Consider the following 13,315-nt stretch of genomic DNA (forward strand, 5'->3'; position numbering starts at 1 on the left):
CTAGAAGGAAAAAATGCAGCACCACAGTAGCTAAAAATGAGATTTCCTCTGAGTTCACATACCCTCCAAGCTAAAATGTGGTTTGATGTCTCTTGGTCAACTAATGTACTGGGGAATCAATTAATTAAGAGTTGCCCTAGTCTTTAAGGCTCCCTGTAGACTAATTATTAAAATGCCTTGGACCATTACAAATCTACAGCAAAAGAAAGTCACAAAAGGGTTGCTTATATTATGAGAACTCCAGTACCCAGTAGATTATCTTTTGCACTGAAGAGAATCTACAATAGGAGACTACTTCCTTTTCTGCCATGTGAGGAATAGAAAAATGTACCAATAGAAAATCTGCATGTTCCTGAGTGTTTCTTTTTTGTATATTCATATGCTTTTATCAGTTGTCAAATTGGTTATAGACGGAAAAAATCTGCTTTCTAATTTCTGATTTTTGTTTTCTTTTCCAAGATTGAGTTAGCATATATACAATGCTTAGGGATTTTAAAAATTCTATGAATTTTTAAAAAAATGTATAAAATCATTAAATAGAATTTCTTACAGAAGGGCTGAAGCTGTCTACAAGGTCACTGCTTAGAAACAGTAGGACATTTTCCCGTATACTACAACTACCCATTTTTTTTCTGCTCTGTCCTTTAAGAATCAGAAAAACACAAGGACTCTAGGCAAGGGATTCTGTTATCTCAACCCAGTTTCACACGTCTGTAGCTCTGCTCATTTCACATTATCAAAACCATGGTGCAGAGAGAGCAATAAGACCAATGAAGTGATAGAAGGGATGACATGGAATATATTCATAAAATCTAATTTTGTTTACTCTTAATTTCTTCTTAATTCTTAACTAATTTGGATATCTCTCTAGCACAGATGCATTCCATCTCTGACAACTGATTTTCCCTGAAGGGGCATACCGTATCTGCCTGCTAGCCACCTGAGTTCATCAGATATCTCAGGAGAAGCATCCAGGGCGACCTTGTGTGTTTTTCCAAATCCATTTTTGGATTTCATCAAAAATTATTAGCCATAGGTACATCTTGTGAGGTCACTCAACATGAAAGAAAGTTGAGGGAGCAATTATGTGGCCTTTCTCAGACAGAACACCCATCTTCCAGTATATTACCAGAACAGAGACATGTAAGGTCATATGCAAGAAGTAAAAAAATGCTGCTCAGTATTACTGAGTTATTCTTGTGCTTTGTTGTTGTACTGTGTGATTTAACAGTTCTGTTTACTTGATAAATATGATCCATTTAAGATTGTACCATACAGGTGAGAATGTTGCCTCTTTCACATACACTTATGGTGAACAAGCCTGACTATTTGATTGCAGACACAGAGAGACTTCTGTATTTAAAATACAAATTAATCTTCTGATCTTAAAAAAATCCTATTATATTTTAATTATTAATCATTTTTGTTAATCATAAATTATGTATTAAAAGATACTTTTACAGTTTGAAATATATTTTTTTTCAAAAATAACCCTCTTACTTTTGTTTATGGATTTGAATAGGTTTGAGGTGAAGAAATATTTTGCAGTAGTTCATTAATCAATGGAGGACACAAAATTTGCAACAGTATAACTGAATGATAAGACTAAATTTAATACATATTTAGTCTATACGCAAAGGTGTTATCAAGACTATTTCCTTCAGACTTAGAATTGTTCAAAGACCCACCTGAGGAAATTCATATAATTGACCTGTGGAATTCTATATATGCAAGTCAAAGGCTGGCCAATCGAGTTCAAAAGCATGGCTACTTGATCAAATCACACAAAGCCATAACAACTGTAAAGAGAGAAAACTAACTCAATAGGAGAAGCAGAGGAAAGCAACAAAGAGTACTTGCCTACTGTTTGTGATAGCAGTCTATTTCAGTATTTCAACTGGTATAAAATCCCTGGTTTTAAAACTTTCCCTTTTCAGAACAAGCTGTACCTCTCAATCCAGTGATCTAATTGGTTACCATAGGAACAGCTGAAGACTTTCAGGTTTTGAAAACTGAGCCCCTAACAGTTTCTGTATATGCCTCCAGGTCTAGCCTGATCCTGTAAAGGAATATTTAGGATTTTTAGACCCCTTCTGAAACCCTGTAAAGCTACCTATATGCCTAGTAATTAGTATAAAAAGAGATGTGACAGAAAAACCTAGTGATTACAGGAGGAAGACTATCTAGTTAAATGAAAGACTGTGGTGGATCAGCAAAAAAAATGAACCCAAAAAAATAGACTAGGAAGAACAGCAACCTCCTAAGCATAATAATTGGAGATTCTTCTGTTTTCTTAATTTTTAATAATTTTTCTATAATTTTTAGAACCTTTTAGCTCTATTTCAGTGGCACAATATTTGTAGTTGGATAACTATGCATAATCTGTTGTATTCACTGGAAGCAATTTTTTGCACTTAACACTTTTGAAATCTTGGGAGGAAAAGCACGTAAAGATCATAAAAACACGTGTTCATTCCTCTTTTGAGAATTACTCCAATTACTTTAGGAAAATGTTGGATTTAGGATTAATGGATTTTTCACCCTGCTATCCAAGCAGTCTTTGCTGCCCTGACTGGCATCATTTGAGAGAAGAAGCATCAGCCTTTGCAAACACCAGACCAAGACTTTAATATTGCTCAGCTGGCATCACCCACTCTCTCTGTTAACACTGATAACTTGACCCCAGTCATTGTTTCTGCACTTGCTCAACTACCCTTCCTTTCTTTAACATTTTATAACCTTCTATGCAGGTATTTTCTCTCCTGAATCCTTCTGCACCAAATAATGCCATTTTAACAATCCTAACTCTTACCTTATATCTCTGCAAACTTTCTCACAGTTCTTCCTGTGTGAATCAATGCTGTGTCTTATCTGAGTTGATCCTTGGAGTCTTGGATCCCCAGCCACTAAAAGAGGGAGAAATGGGAAGCTTAGAACAGGTAGTTACAACACTCCTTTCCAGATTCTTTATTAATTTGATGATGGAATGCATAAGTAAGGAAACAAAGGAGTAGTCAGTTCCCTTGGAGTGAGAAGATATGAAATGTCAGTGTCCACTGCTATCTGCAGAAGTGCTTGTCCCCTTAGGACATAACCAATTGTTAACAAAAAAATATGTTGTTCTCAAGAGGAAGATGGGAAACAGTGTTATGAGAAAGTAAAAAGGCTGAAAATCACCAAGGATAAAAAATAAAGTAAAACCATTCTTTATTTTTTGTAGTTATTTGAAGGTTATATGTATATTTTAGGAATCTAAAATATTAAAGAAATAAACAAATAAGCCAAACTTAAAAAACAAACTGCTAATGATTTATGTCAACATATCCTGAGACAGAATAACACCACAGTTTTTTGTGACTGCTTATCTATTATTCTGTTTATTCTTATTAAAAACTGATGCTTTGTGTGTTTGTGTTCTGTATATGAGTCCAGGATAAAATTAGGGAGATGGGTTTGAAAGGATGCGAAATACTAAAATATTCTTTTTTAACTGTTTTATTAAAATATTCAATATGTGAAAAATAAAATAATATGACAGGAGTTATAAGCTATGATTAGCTTCCCTAAAAGAATTCTTGATTTTTTAGCTCTGATTTTAGTACTCTGTTGCCCACATTGCCCTATGTTTCTGTTTCTTTGTTATGCTGTGGCTTACACAGTCAGCACAAATAGCAATTCACATCCATGGTCAAATCTTCAAAATCAGCACCTTCTTGCCTAACTAAAAACTAAAATCTTGTTTTGGACATGTTGCTCAACTCAGTTTGAATTTCTAATTGTTCAAATTATTTCAGAGGGACCTTCAAGCAATGAAACCATTCTAAAGAGATGGCAGGGCTTCACAGAGAAATTTCTGAATGCTTATGTTAACTTTTACAGGAGAATAACTGAGGTCTAACATTTCCCATTTTCTTATTAGCTAGGGCTTTAAAGTTTTGGGCTTTAGGGTTTTTTATATGTTTTTCCACTGTCTATTAAAACCTGACTATTATCCATCTGTAGAGAAATTATAACAGTCTGATGTTTAGTTCATGTGGAACAGATTTGTTCTTCAGTTTTAAGACTCACAATTTGAGGTAGTGTAGGCAATCCTTATAGGTGTATGAGCATGTTACTCTTCTGGATACATAAGCATACAAAAAAAGTAAGGGTACTTCTCAGTGTAACAATGGATCCATTTCTCATGGATCAAAGCAGCAGCTTTTAAAGCAGCTGTTGCTCTTTATCTCCTGCTATAAACTCCTACCTACTGCTGCTACTTCTCCAATCAGCTAATACAGTGAGAATCTCAATGGAAAAAAATGTCTTTCATGATATTTTCTCACAAAGTGACTCTTGATATAATTTCTGATAGAGGACAGGATCACTGGGGACTGTATAGTATTAGCACAGTAAGCATCTTTAGCAGAAACTTTGCAAGCCTTTTCATTGCTTTTCTTTTGCATTCTGACAGCTCTCAGCAGCAACATCTAGAAAGTTTAGAAAATATAAGCGAAAAAAGCTACAAGCAAAGGCACCAAAGAATTCATTTTCTGTATAGTTTTAGTCAATACAAAGTCAGTTAAAGCAATTTCTCTTAAAGAGAGATTGAGCACTTAAGTCCAATAATGCCATCATAACATGGTATCCATGAGAGGGATTGAACTTGTTCTATGTTGTTGACATTTTTACTCTTATTTACATCAGTAAATCCCCTAGTTTTGTCTTCATAAATTCGTTCTAGTGAACTACTTCGATACCAACTGTCAGTTGATTATAACAAAATAAATTACAAGGTAGTTATGTCCCTGTTTAGTGAAAATTTTATTATAATTAGAGTTCTCTATTCGTCATCTCTGCCTCTCAGTTTCTTCTCTTTGTTCTGTGCCTTACATGACATCCACAGGACAAAACATGGGTAATTTTTAAGTAAAAGGTGTGGATGTTTTTTTACATTATTTATATTTCACTGAACACAGCTCTGATTAATGCTGAATAAATTCTAATATAACTGCATGCTAATGAACCCTTCATCCTTCTTACTGCAACTGAATTTGGAACTTCTCTGAAGAAACATCTCCTGAGGATGCTCTTTTGCCCAGATCTGATCCTCATTCCTATTCTGTCACTCAGCAATTCTTCAGCATTAAAGATAATGAAGAACGAAAACAAAATAAACATTCTTCAGGAAAACTCCTTTCTTCTTTTTCTTGACACAAAAATGTGTGAAAAAAAAATTAGATTTTTCCTTTTTAGGGATTGTTTAAAAAGGTGTGTAAAGCCCACATATATAAAAAAAGTTTGAATTAATAACTTCAACAGAATTTTTGAACGGGAGTAAAAATCTTATTATTAGAAATAAGGTTCTACATTTTTCTCTAAAAACTGTCAGTAAGTCAATGGATTAAACACCAATTCTGCCAGGAAGAAGAAGATGGGCAATGAGAATTGTCATTGAGTTTGTCATTGACTTAATTTGTCAACTTTGTTGGCATAGGCTGGGGAGATAGGCAGCTGAAAAACAAGTGAAAATAATAAAAAGGTAAACACTTGTCATCATTTTATCAGTGATCTTAATTCAATATATTTCTCACAAATATACACATTTTACTATATAAAAACATGGTAATGAGAAGTGGTTGCACCAATGGCACTACCAGTAAATCAATATCTAAGTACTTATAAACAATAAGGCGTTTTGTCCATGGCGCAAAAGAAATAAAACATACAGGTTTTTATTTCTAAAGGAATAGCTTTGGCTCTTCAGGAGTGAATCCTGAGAAAATATTCTGTGCACAATTATTTAATCCAACTATATTTTATACTTGAGGTTAGTGCCTCTGAAACAAGCTAGTCATATAAAAATATTTCCTCTTTTATAATTATCATAGCAGTAAAAACCCTGTTTACTTACATCTTCTGGATTAGCTATTATCTCATATCTTCTTTCCTAAATAAAGACTTTATCAAGGTATATTAGGAAGAAAAATATATTAGAAAAACATATATTAGATATATCTAATGATATATTTCTAAATTTACATAAAAGCAACTGAATTTCAGAAGTACTTTCTATAGAAAGGGTCACCACACCTTAAAGAGTTACTTGGTAAGGAATAGCCAAGGAATTTCTTTTCTTTTTTTAATGTTCATGCTAATTTTTGTTTAACAAGAGCATAACATAATAAGTGTGATGATGGCACATTTTTCTGTGTGATAAATTTATTCTGTTTGCATCCATCACCTGCTATCCCATCTCATTTATGGTGCTATTATTGGCAATATGATTTTATGTTCCTGATATCAGTGTCATTTTTTAATCAGATTTGCTCTTTATGAACCACTCCATACTTGTAGTTAAGATTTTACTGCCCCATTTCCAAAATTAAAAAAAAATATTTTCCTTAGTCTCCTAGTGAGGAAGTGAAAGTTTGCAGATTCAGGTAGCAATCTAAACTTAAACCTACATTTCCTTGGTGCCTCCTGTGTTGATTTCTCTTGAAGGATAATCAGTGGTCAATGAGTGGTCAAAACAGTCTTTCGTTTATATTCAAGGAGCTGAGAAATGGATTACTAAAACTTATAAAAATACTTTAAAATATATTTCAAAGTACATTATTTGGATTTTTAATAATTAAAGGGAATTTAAATTTTTTTGTTACTTTTGTGTTAAATCTGAACTTATTAGTAAATTATTTGTGATTTTTTTTTTTTGGTAAAAAAAGAAAAAAAATATTTTAAAATTTTATCCTCTGTTTCTCAGGAAGACATAAAAAGATAAAACTTTATTGTTTTAAATTTCTTTATTAAATTTCAGTATTACACTACCTATATAAAATGATAGAAATCAAAATATTCTGAGATGAGAGACACTGGATGAAGATCAGTGTAAGGTATAAATCCACAATGCAAACACCATATTGGACATATCAGCAAAAAGAATACTTGCAACGTGGTCTAAATAATCCACATATTTATTTCTTCATATGGGATCTAGAAAGGAATAACTTCTCTTCAAATGAACATATAAGACCTTATTTTTTTAAATTTAACTTTAATTTCAGTTAATACCTGAACAAAAGGAATTAGTTTGTAGGGTCTGTAATTTAGAGTAGAAGCATACATAGAAGTGTTCATACCAGAGTTTTGGTTTGCTGTACTGGTTTTCTTCACTGTTTTGTTTTCTTGCTGATCACTTTCTTTCCTCCCCCAAGAACTAGGAAGTGAATGAACAATCACAAGAATTTCTCAATCTCTATAGATAATTAAAAAAAAAAAAATGCCAAATGAATTTTATAGCAAAATATACATGCTTAGATTCTGAACTGTGAGAAAACTCTACCAAAATGTTTTTGCAGTTGTTTTATTTGAGTAGTATGAAAGAACTTCAAAACATTTTGATCTAAATTTTCCAAGTCATGAATATTGTAAAATAAAAGCAATTTTGTATATTTTTCCTTCTTTTTTTTTTAACATGAATTGACTGATTGACATCTAGTTTGAAGATTATTTTATAGAGCACATATGTACTTAACTGCAAGTGTTATGACTTCCCAAGAGAAAACATAAAACTCAAAATGGAGCAGTACAGAGCCAGCTTCTGAAGAAATTTAAACCAATCTCCACTCTGCCCTTAATATCCCCTCTGAGAGCCATTCTTTATATGCTGCTTAGCTTGCCTCTTTGCTACAGCTACATTATATTTCTGTTTAGTTAGTGCACAATATTTTATTTTCTTAATACAGAAACTAATGAACAGTAGAGGATGATAAACTTGGACATGTGCCAAAGAGACTCTCAGGAGAAAAAAAAGAAGTAAAATATCAATAAAAATCTCCATTAAGCATCATAACCCTGTCCGAGTCTACATTCCTCTCCCCAGAGTAACAAGTCCAAACTCAGAATGCATACTCAGACTGGATCAAGCACTGTGTCTGGTTTATAACCAGATGTGAAGGGTCATTCAACCTCAAATCCTCAAATGTTCCTCTATGTGGTTTCTAAAAATATCACCAAGGTATTATTTCTAGGACTCTTGCTTCAATGACAGGAAAGTTAGTTGTTTCTTTTTTGAGTTGGCTTCTACACATTCCCACCAATGCAACCCATGACTGAAAGTGTATATCTATACCTATGATTAGTATGTCTGGAGGCACAACTTACCTAAGGATATACAGAAGTTAATTAATCATTGAAACTGTAGACAGATCTTTAGTTTCCTCAGTGGCAAATGTGGGTTTTAATTAGTATTTTATTGCATTGCTTGTAAAGGCATAAAGAAAATGAAAATACTAAATAATGCAAATTTAATATACCATAGAGTATATATGGTATTGCTACCGTTCAGAGAGACTATTAACAGTTCATGAATTTTTAAATATTTTTTCTGTGTTTGTTAAACTGTCAGTTAGAAAGTATGATGGATTAGCTCCATAAATTCAACTGACCTTGATAGGAATTCAAACTCCCTTCCTGAATTTTGAAACCTGCATAAGACAATATTCAGTCTGAAGAATTCATATCATATTACCATTCAGTGCAGCATCTCAAAGGGACTTCTGAATACTTGCTACTTTTTTCACAATTGATAGCTCCAAAGTAGGGATGTTACAATTCCCAAACAGAAATATACATAATATATTTCTTTTTTCCCCAAAAGGTATAGAAGTTCTTGCAACAAATGGTACTAATAAGCTCTGCAACTCTTTCATCACTTACAAGCTGTGGTAAAGCCTAGACCTCTTTGATGGAATTTAAAATTATCACCCGGAAGAAAGCTATGAGATCCTCTAAAAAGCAATCCTGAGATTTCCATGAGAGCAGAGGCAGAAAATATTTAATGTCATCATAGTGTAGATGTCACTGAAATACAGAAAGATGCACTCCTGGTGGAGTGGCAATAGGCAATTATAAATAATCCATATAATAAAAAAAAAATTATTGTAAACAAAATTTTATATGTTGCAACTGAAGTGTTACAGCTAACAGATGGCTATGACAAAGATTTAAGCTGCTGCCTTTGAGATGAGCTATAGACCAGAAATGCCAAGATATGAAATGTGTGACAATCTCCCCCTGAAGTAACAAATATATTTACCAGCCTTTCCAAGTTGTTCACATCATGCAAGGATGTCAACCTGGCAATATTTCTTAGGTAATAAGAAATACTCCATTAACAGGTTGAAAAAAAACTCATTGGCAAAGAAGAGGATAGTACAGGTAGACCTAGTTAGACAGCAAATGTTTGAAGGTAAAAGCAAGAAAATTCTAATTTAATTTCAGATTATTTGTGTAATTGTTAAATCTTCAGTCAGTGTCATATAAATAATTGGAGTCTAGCCAAATACCTTTGAATGCATCATAGACAAATAATCATGGTGATTTAGCAATTTTATCAATAAATGTCAGCTATACAGTCACAAAAAGCAAAGAATACCTTTTTAAAAAATCACAGGCTGCACTTCAGCAGGAAGGACTGTTTCTTTCTATAATTCCTTATTCATCTTCTGTTAATATACTCTAATATCTAGGTTAAACTTTGTGGAAAGATTCTTTTTTAAGGTACATAAAATTTTGAATCTAAAATGCTACAATTTCAAGATATTTTAAATAATCTATTCAAGTAACTAATAAAATACACACAACTCTTCCTCTTCTCCTGAGCATCAGCCATTAAATACACATTAACTCCATTATCATTCTACATTGTTGTGTATTTATTTGGATTTCCCTTTTAATGTTTAGATATATAATGATATACATTCAGGAACAAGCCCACTTTGATTGGACTTACATCAGGTTGATCAGCTGTTGCAGTACTTGGACACTGAGGCTACACATTAATGGTTAGAAATGTAACATAGGAAAATGTCAGAAAACATGTTCTAACTAGTATTTATGAAAAAGGTGATATATTATTTCCTTTACTTTACATGTATTCCTACTGTTTTGGGGTTTTTTCTCCTCAGAATTTGTTTAGCCAGTCTATTGCAAAAGACCATTAGTGTGCCATAATTTTCAGGTTAGGTTCTTTTCCATTTGCGTTCATTTATGTCTTTTCCAGAGTTGTATGGGACTCAGATATTTTAAGATCTATGTTGATGTAAAAGTGAAAAACCACATAGATAAAATTCTGTAGAAAATATTCCTATGATGTCACTGCTGAATTGTATACAGAACTTTATTTTGTTTCTACTCTAAGTCATAGATACAAATTAATATTCTGAAGCTAAAAGAACTTAACTGTTTTGAGCACCAACATCCTATATGGACTTAATGGTATGTGTCACACAGACACACCAGGAATTAAATTGGTAGCTGGAATTTGGTTTCATTTGTTTGAAAACTCATTTTCAGTATGTGGTACATAGTAAGCTGCCTGATTCCATTGAATCTATTCATTACACACGGTTTATTTTCCAATGGTGTCTATTCAATCAGAATCTGTATCTCTGAAATGCTTTACATTCCTCAGGACAAATGAGATTTAGTGCCTGTAAAATATATTTCTTTACTCATTTAGTCAAGCTGTTTCCATTTAGTTGGATACAATTTTGTGAAAGCTTCTTTCCTACCTCTCTTTCCATCACACCCTCTCCCCTTCAGCAGTGGAAGTCCATAAGCCTAATTATTTTCTACAACATATCTCTGCTTTTCATTATTTTATATGTTCTTACTGTTTTTCTATTTACAGTGTAGCATGTTCAAGTTCTTCCTGCTGCTTTTTAAGTGAAAAATACATTTATGTAGTAACTGGTAAGGTCAACTTAAGGAGGTAGAGAATAAATAAGTAAATAACATTTATATCATGTCTGACTAGTATCAAAACTAATTATTAAGTGCAGTTCATCTCTATATCCATTTTGGTTATTACAAGTTATACAGTACAGTAGAAGTATCAATCCTCTTTCTAAGGTACATCTAAATACATAGCAATATTATTCTTCTTAGTAAAGGATCCTGTTTTTTTTATTATTATTACTATCCAGTTTTTATGTTTATTTCTAAGGGAATAAAAATTATTCTTTTTCTTAGCTAAAAAAAAGAAAAAAGAGAAAAAATAGGTGCCATTTTTTTTCAAGATCCAGTTGTGATATTGAATGCCAATTTAATCAAGAGCAATGTCAAAAAAAGAGTACGTGCATTTTTTCACATACACTTCCATTGGTGTATCTAACTGAAATCTAAAGAACAGCTTGTAAGGAAGATGATGAACCTGCCACTTTTTATGCTGATCACAGAATTGCATTTATGTTGGAAGGTCCCTCTGGAGATCGTCTAATTTGACCTTATGCTCAAAGCAGTGCTGATTTGAAAGTAAGATCAGGTTGGTTATGGTCATATCCATCTGAGTTTTGAAAATCTCTAAGAGGAAGGTTTTCCAGCCTCTTTGTACAACCTACATCACCATCACTCTGAAGGGCTTTTTCCTTCAATCAGGATTTCCCTGCTGCAACCTGTTACCATTATTCCTTGCCCTTTTGCCATGTACTTAAGTGTCTGGATCCAGCTTTTTGGACCACTGTAATTAGTTTGCCCTCCTTTAAGTATCCTTGAAGAATAATAAAAAAAAAATAATCTCCTTCAGTTTCTTCTCACTTTACCTGTGATCCAGACTCCTGACAAACTTAATAGCACTCCACTGGACTACAGTTTATGTGTTTTCTACTGGGAGCCACAAAACTGGACAGTGCTTCAGATTTGACCTCATGAATGCTGAGTAGAAGGAACAAGCACTTCACTTCAGCTGTTGTTTATGGTCTTGTTAACACAGCCCAGTGGGCAATTATCTTAAGCACGCATTGCTGACTTTTTCAGTTTCTAGTCTACCAGGACTCATAGGTTCTTTTCTGAAGAGCTGTTTTCCCAGCCTACATTACTGCAGACAGTTGTTCTGTCTCAGATGCAAGATTTTCAGATGTCTGCTAAATCCATGAGGAACATGTAGATTCATTCCTCCATCTTACTGAGATTCTTCTATGTGACAGCCTTGACATTCCATATATTAATGATTCATCCCTAATGGTTGGGCTAAGTGGGCATTCTGACCCATGAACCAAATACTTAAAGCAGAAGTGAATACACATGGTAAAATTCTCTTTCTTTCTATAATAGAAAAATATTTTTAAAAGAATAAAATCTTCAACTATTATTGCTAGATTAGCTTTTTGTACATTTCCAACACTTAAAGTGTACACCCAGTAATCACGGTTTAATTCCTGGACAGGTATATAACTATCAACTCTTTGGTTTGAGAAGACTTTCTAAATCCTAAAAGATGATCCTGTTAATAAAGCAACTGTTATCTAAGCAAAAGTGCTCCTTGCAATGCTGTCAGAGATAATGCCCAGTGGGGGAACATCTGTCATGCTGAGCATATAACACCCAAGTGACCACAAGTCAATCTCTTCATCTATTAGTTTTTAGCACAGCAACTTAATTCTCTTAGTAACCAAAAAAAGGAGCCAGCAAGCATTCCCTTAGCATTTTGGATCAGATTCTATCTTAGCTATGCATTTGTAGCTACTATTTTCTCAACATAATATTTCCATAAGTAGTTGCTCTTGGGAGTGTGCTGGCCCTATCCATTGTTGCTTAGTACCATATCTTATGGAAAGGTATCTTATGAACAATGAGTAAGTGTTTTTTCTAGTTTAAAAAATATTTTCACTAAAGTTAACAAATATGCTGAATTCTTTCAGAACCATAGGGCTATCCGCAACATTCTGAAATTCAAAAATAGCTGACCTGGAGCCTATGAATCAGGATTAAAATGAGGGCAAGGGCAGAAAACATTATTGTGGAGGACTGCTGCTGGCCATCTGACCAGGAAGACAATGTGTATGAGGCCCTCTATAATGAGATCAGACTAGCCACCTGTTCACAAGCCCTGGTCCTCATAAGGGACTTCAGGCACACTCGTCTCTGTTGAAGGAACAGGAAAGAAGGGCATAAATACTGCAGGAGGTTCCTGGAATGCTTTGATGAAAACTTCTTTCTCTGAGTGATAGAGAAGCCAAAAAGGAGAGATGGTATGCCAGACCTGGCTCTCACCAGAAATGGAAAGTGGTGGGGAATGTGAAGCTCAAGAATGGCTTGGTCACCATGAAATGGTGTTGTTCAAGATCCTTATGGCAGTGAGGAGAGCACACAGCAAGCTCACTGTGGATTTTATGAGAGCAGAATTTGGGCTTTTCTTCATGGTAGTGTACCATGGGATATAGTCCTGGAGGAGACAGGAGCCCAAGAAACTGGTTAATATTCAAGGATCACTTCCTAGGAACTCATGAGTGAAGCATCTCATCAAAGAAAAGTTGAGCAAAAAAAGATGGCTACA

At 33.7% G+C, this 13,315-nt stretch overlaps 1 long non-coding RNA gene across 1 annotated transcript in view; it reads right to left on the reverse strand.

Annotated features, from left to right (window-relative positions):
- Nucleotides 1-2,891: 2,891 nt before the first annotated feature.
- Nucleotides 2,892-13,315, reverse strand: part of LOC144246118 (uncharacterized) — a 90,085-nt gene continuing 79,661 nt past the window's right edge. The window contains exons 2-3 of the long non-coding RNA XR_013339801.2: nucleotides 7,119-7,195; nucleotides 2,892-2,906 (exon numbers count right to left, since the gene is read on the reverse strand). This is a non-coding gene — a long non-coding RNA (uncharacterized LOC144246118). The remainder of the gene's footprint in view (nucleotides 2,907-7,118; nucleotides 7,196-13,315) is intronic.

This window comes from Lonchura striata, chromosome 4 (genome assembly GCF_050655825.1).
Source record: "Lonchura striata isolate lonStrDom1 chromosome 4, ASM5065582v1, whole genome shotgun sequence".
In the NCBI taxonomy this organism is placed as follows: Eukaryota; Metazoa; Chordata; class Aves; order Passeriformes; family Estrildidae; genus Lonchura; species Lonchura striata.